This window comes from Adiantum capillus-veneris, chromosome 17 (genome assembly GCF_014529385.1).
Source record: "Adiantum capillus-veneris isolate H3 chromosome 17, ASM1452938v2, whole genome shotgun sequence".
NCBI classification, from domain to species: domain Eukaryota; kingdom Viridiplantae; phylum Streptophyta; class Polypodiopsida; order Polypodiales; family Pteridaceae; genus Adiantum; species Adiantum capillus-veneris.
Window position 1 is genome coordinate 148,456,756 of NC_140947.1, and position 6,332 is coordinate 148,463,087.

Below are 6,332 nucleotides of genomic sequence, written 5' to 3' on the forward strand. Positions count from 1 at the left end.
GCAGCCCAAATTTCTGTTAAGGTGTTTGAAGACATTGCCTCAACCCATTCTCAAGGCAAGAAGCGCAAGGATCTTCTGGTGAAGGAAATGGGATGCAAGGATTTCACAACTTTTCTTCAAAAGCATCTGACCACTTACATCCAACACAATTTTATTGCTCGGTGGCAATCTCAGCAGTTCAAAGATTGCATTCATAGGTTTCCTAGAGATATAGTGGTCTCTGTTATTGACTTTGAGGAAAACTACTCATTTAAGGAGCAAAATGAAATCCAGTCAATGCATTGGTACTCTTCACAAGTCACCATCTTGGTGCACATTACATACATTCAAGACGAGAAAGACCAGGTGTTAAAATATACACATCTTTACATTTATGATGACAAAGATCATGACACGCTCTTTGTGTAGCATTGCTTGCAATTGCATAGTGTTTGGCTTCAAAATCAGGGATTCAACTTCTTGAAGCGGCACTGGGTGTGGTCAGATGGATGTGCTGTTCAATTCAAGTCATCTATTCTTCGTGTCAAGGTACGCCAGGTTTTATTCCACCTCTCATGAAAAGTTTCCAGAAATTTGTTTCTGCACAGCATTGAAGGTGGGTCATTGTTTTAGGTACTATGGTTTGAATGGCATTGAAATGCTGTGGAGTTTCATTGCCTCAGGCCACGGCAAAGAGGAGCATGATGGGGTAGGGGCAGTTGTTAAGAGGGCTTTAACACATGAGCAGTTAAAGGCTGATGCATGGCACATGAAGTGTGCCAAGGATGTTGTTGGCTTCTTGAAGCATAAATTTAATGATGAAAGTGGTCACACAGGGGTGAATAGGATTTTTGGGGAGGTCCAAGCAACTGAGGTGCCAAGGGAGAAGAAGTGGAATTGCAAGCGAGTTGAAGGCTCATGATCAATACACTATGTCAATGGATACTCCAAGAGCGACAAGTGTGCACTCCGTTCCAGACTTCTCGCTTGTTTTTGTGAATTTTGTATGTTCCAGCGTTGGAGGCGATGCTTGAAGAGCACACGGTGTTGAGTACTGGGAGTATCTAACCCTTAAGGCATTGGATGTTGACAATGCACAAAGTGAATATTTTAGCGATGACGAAGGATCAGATCTGCCGATGTATGGTGGGCATCATGACGCAATTAGTGATGCTCTATGCGTCGGTTATGCCCTTGCCACCAATGCCAATGAAGATGGAGCTGACTTCTACCTTTTGAGGTGCTCACAGGAGAAATACAAAATAGCAAGAGCCTTGAGTGATTCCTGGGGAAACATACTTTTTGCAGGGAGCTATTTGGTTGAGGGGTACTATTACGAGCTAGTGGAAGGTGCCGAGCATATCTATTACATGCCTGCTAGTCAACCAAAAGTGCTTCTTGCATCACACTTGGTTAGATCGATTAAGATACCCTTGGAACCCTTAGAAGGAGAGCCACATAAGTTCAAACTCGTTGCAGAAATATAGGAAAATGTGTACAACAGTATGCCAATAGTGATATAGGTTGTTGCCCAAGTAACTTGTAGAAGTACTGGTAATTAGCTTCAAAGTACCATGCAACTATTCCACAGGTGGTTTTTGTAAGATCCTATCATATGGTTCAAAACCTCTTGCAGGCCAGTCCAAACAAGTACTTGTCAACTCTTTTGTCTACTTGAGTAACAAAAATAGCATTTCAATTCTGGAACACAAAGTACCTGTCTGTCAGCCTAAAGTACCTTACAGGTAGTTCACAAGCACTTCTAAAAGTTTATCTACCAGCCCAAATTACCTTTAAGGTAGTCCTCAAGTGGTTTCTGTATGTTAAGATATGTAAGTAACAAGCACTTGTAAAACCTTTTGTAGGCCATCCCAAAGTACCCTATAGGTTCTTTACAAGTCTGACAACCAAAAGTACCTTACAGGTAGTTCACAGGTGGCAACTGTATTAAACTATGTAGGATAGAAGGACTTTTAAAAGTTATTGTATGCCAGCCCAAAGTACCTTATAGGTTCTTTACAGGTCTGACAACCAAAAGTACCTTACAGGTAGTTCACAGGTGGAAACTATCTTAAACTATGTAGGAAACAAGGACTTGTAAAATTTGTATGCCAGCACAAAGTACCTTATAGGTTCTTTACAGGCATGACAACCAAAAGTACCTTACAAGTAGTTCACAGGTGGAAACTGTATTAAACTATGTAGGAAACAAGGACTTGTAAAAGTTGTTGTATGCTAGTACAAAGTACCTTATAGGTAGTCCCTGAGTGGTTTTTGTACACAACAATCTATTAAGTTTTGGTATGCCAACCCAAAGTACCTTACATTGTAACTGTTTTAAATTGGGAAACAATAACAAAATCAGAAAAATAACACTTCAATGCTTGGAAACTTAAACAGTCTTAAACTACTTGAATCAGAAAAATAACACTTCAATGCTGGGACACAAAGACAACGCATCCAATCAATTGGAATATATTACATCTTCAACAATTTGACTTATCAAGTCATTACATGAGTTATAATGGCAATCAAAAGGAAGCCATAAAATTGGTTTCCACATGGAAAGTAGCATATAAATATATAAGGTTCTGGCACGGGTTTAGTTTAGCTACAAAAGGTACATAGAGGATCTGTCATCCTAAAAAAATCAAGGGACGTCATCGTCGCTTGCACTCTATGGGCATGAGCTGTGTCCCACATAAGTACGCATCATACAATGTATTTTTAAACCCTTTTGCAATTGCTGTGAATACATACTTGTCGTCATCAGTAGGTTTTGGTTTGCTGAATGTGTTCGCCTAGGCACGACGATCTGTAGCATGCTGCCACCCTTTTAGCCAGGCCTTTAGATCTTTTGACAAGTATTGGCTGGAGCGGTGCTCAATACCAAGCACTATGATGTAAGTACCACAGGGATTATAATGACATTTATAGGAACTGTTGTCAATTAAAAGGACATTGCTGGTATCATACCGCTGCAGCTTCGCCAAAATTTTTTGCAATACCTTGAAAAATGCTCGCCTTCCACCACCAAAACAGTAACTACCCACATCACATAACTGTTGTCCAGCCCATCCACTAATTTAACTGTGAACCTAGGGAAAACATCTTCAAATTCTTGAGCCCACTTTGCTGAGCATTGCACTGCTCCATATGTAGACATTTGCCCATGTCACAGCCCATGCAATAAAATCCTGTGCATCTTTCGGAACAAACAGGTACCTGCCATCTGCCTCCTCATGCTTGACAAATGATGTAGCTTCAATATCGGGGAGAGACGAAGGGTCATGCTTATTAGGTGTACATGTAAGACAAAGTACACCATTAAGATCTAATATGAGGGCTGATCGGGTTGGATCATCATACTGCAAGGAGGAGATAGATGGGGGAATGTACTTTGGGGGATCTCTGATGATGATGATTTCCTCTACGGGCAGCTTGAGGGTCCCCTTTTCCTTCGGACACTCTGTAAAAGACAACATCATTCAACATTGAAAAATAAACACGAGGCAATATTTGACATAAAAGCCACAAAAACATAGAGGCCGACAAAAACATAGACATTGTGCTTATGAAACATAAAAGCGACAAAAACATAGAGGCCGACAAAAAAGTTTCTTTTGCATTCAAAATCAAGAATCACAGATTCTTGTATTACAATTGAAGAGTCACAATTTCTTGCAAACTCGAGGCTTGGGGGGGTGGGAAACACTAGAAGGATTGCGGAGGGGAGTACTCTTTCTGGGAGTCTTCTTCACGGCAAGAGGTGATCTGGGTGCTTCCCTCTCTCCCATATCTCCATCTGCATGATGAGCATGGTGATTTAAACGTGTGGACTCCGAAGGTCTATTCTTTTTGGAAGATCCACCTATGTCATAAAACAACACATCAGCCCATACAGACATTGCATAGAAGTTGACAAGTCCAATACCATTACCACTTACCATCACTATTTTTCTTGCGCTTCTTTGACACCTTCACCATGTCACTCAGAAAGATGGGAGAATCTGGATTCTCATCACCAGCTACCATGCGCTGCACTGCATCCACTCCCTCTTGCGCTATTGCCTCCGCATCTTCAACTGTTGCATCATCCTTTGGACTGCTTTCGCTTGGTTGTGGCTCAACTGCTACTGTGCTTGCATGGGGGGGTCTACCTTCACAACTGGAGTGCCCTCACTGGAGTACACACTATGGGCTTCAGGAGTAGCTTGTAGCACAACCTTTGGCACGTCATCCTGTATCGGTGCCACACAAGGAATATGGCCAGAACCTGCAAGCACATCAGTGAAGTTCAGGATTGTGCAATCAGCAGATACTTGAAGGAAACCTGAACTGTTCTTGGATTTATATGAGATTGGAAGCAATGGTAACCAGCCTGTATGCAGGAGCATTGATTTAAGTGAATCTGGAATACTACTCTTGCAAGAGACGTCCGCACATACCGTCTCTGATCCAAGCCAGGCAGCAAAACACAGAGCATGGTATGCATGACCACATGCTAGCGTGTATACACAAACCACATGGGAAGCCATGAATGCAAGACCACATGCAACACATAGTCCTCGAACAGAGAATGTAGCCTGCAAGTGGCTCAAGTGCTGGCCAGCTGTCGGAAGCAGTAACATTGTGTCACCAGCCTTCACCTGCTCCAACATGCTCTCACAAAAGTTGATCTGTTGCACACACGTACTCACTGATGCTTCCAAGTCAGTCAGTTCTTTCTGCATGACAAATGAAGAACAAAAGGTCCACAGGGATTAGATATGAGAACCACCATTACAACACAAAGTACCATGGCAAGTACCTTTAACAAAAAAAAATACCATAAAAAAGTACTTTGGACACTCCAAAAAACCGCCAAGGCAATTAAAAATACCATGGCAAGTAGAAAAGTACCTTGGACACTACCACCATAACAGAAAACTGCCATTCCATTAAAAACATGAAGGCAAAAGCTACTACCATAACAGGAAAGACTATCATGATAAAAAAGCCACCATGACCAAAAACAAAGTACAATGACAAGTTTCTTGGACACTACACACTAATAAGCAATGACCGTACAACCACCTTAATAGAAAAAACTACCTTTACAAGTACCTCGGGCAGTACCACAATAGCAACAAACTTCCTTAAAGAAACAATCAACCATAGAAAAAAAAACCATGAAAAAGTACATTGGGCACTGCCACCATAACAGAGATGGCTTTCCAAAAAACCTCTAAGGTAATGACATATACCATGGATAGTAGAAAAGTACCTTGAGCACTACAACAATAGCAAAAGAAAAGTACCATAGCAGGAAATGCTGCCATGAAAAAAACACCAGCATGATCAAACGAAGTACCATGACAGGCATTCTGGCCATTACATGATACCTAGAAAAATAGCCATGACCCCTGCACCTGTCATGGTAGAAAAAACTACCATGACAAGTACCACAATAATAGACAAACTTCCATGGAAAAAACAAATACTCATAGCAAAAAAAACCACCATGGAAAAGTACTTGGTCCATGTCACCGTAATAAAAAGAATGTAAAAAGAAACTACCATGCCAAGTACCTTGGGCACTATTACCATGATAGAATCCCACAATAGAAAAAACTACCATGTCAGGTATGTTGGGCACTTAGCACCATAACAAAAATAGCTGGCATGACAAAAACAACCATCTAAATAGAAAAGAGTACCATGTCAAGTACCTAGGGCATTACCACATAAATAGAAATAACTGGCATGGCAAACAAAACCACCTAAATAGAAGAGAGTACCATGTCAAGTACCTAGGGCATTACCACATAAACAAAAATCCTGATACCTAGAGACGATCCACCTCATCTCTTATGTTCGAGCTGCTTGCATCGGCCCCAAGAGCTGTGAGTGCACTAGTTAGAGCAGCCATCTTGCCTTCAATCACCAAAAAATCAGGGTCAGTACCGACAACTCCCTTCATGCTGGACCGCAATATCTAGAGCTCTTGCAATTGCCCCTGAATCACTGCCGTGGCTGAAGATGTCCCTTGTATCTTCCACATATTTTGGTTCCTGTCTTGTCGCTCTACTCTCACATTATCCAATGTTGTGTTCAAAACCTTTAATGCATCCCTTTTTGCATCCAAAATCTTCTCCACCTGTGCTTTTACTTGTTGGCTTATAAAGGAGGCACTAACGAGAGAAGTGCTGCCATATAAGAGAGCATTTTGCCCACTTTTAGGACTTGCCCCGACATTGTCAAGACGAAGGGACTGAAGTGATGTCCCCTCATTATTCTCCAGCCAAATCTTTACTTTCTTGTCAATGCCACCCGGAAGCTTCTTGCAATGGTCCAAAACCTGTTCACCAAAA

General features: G+C 41.6%; 1 pseudogene; it reads right to left on the bottom strand.

Moving 5' to 3' along the window:
• Positions 1-3,650: 3,650 nt before the first annotated feature.
• Positions 3,651-5,890, bottom strand: LOC147438302 (uncharacterized; annotated as a pseudogene).
• Positions 5,891-6,332: the final 442 nt, after the last annotated feature.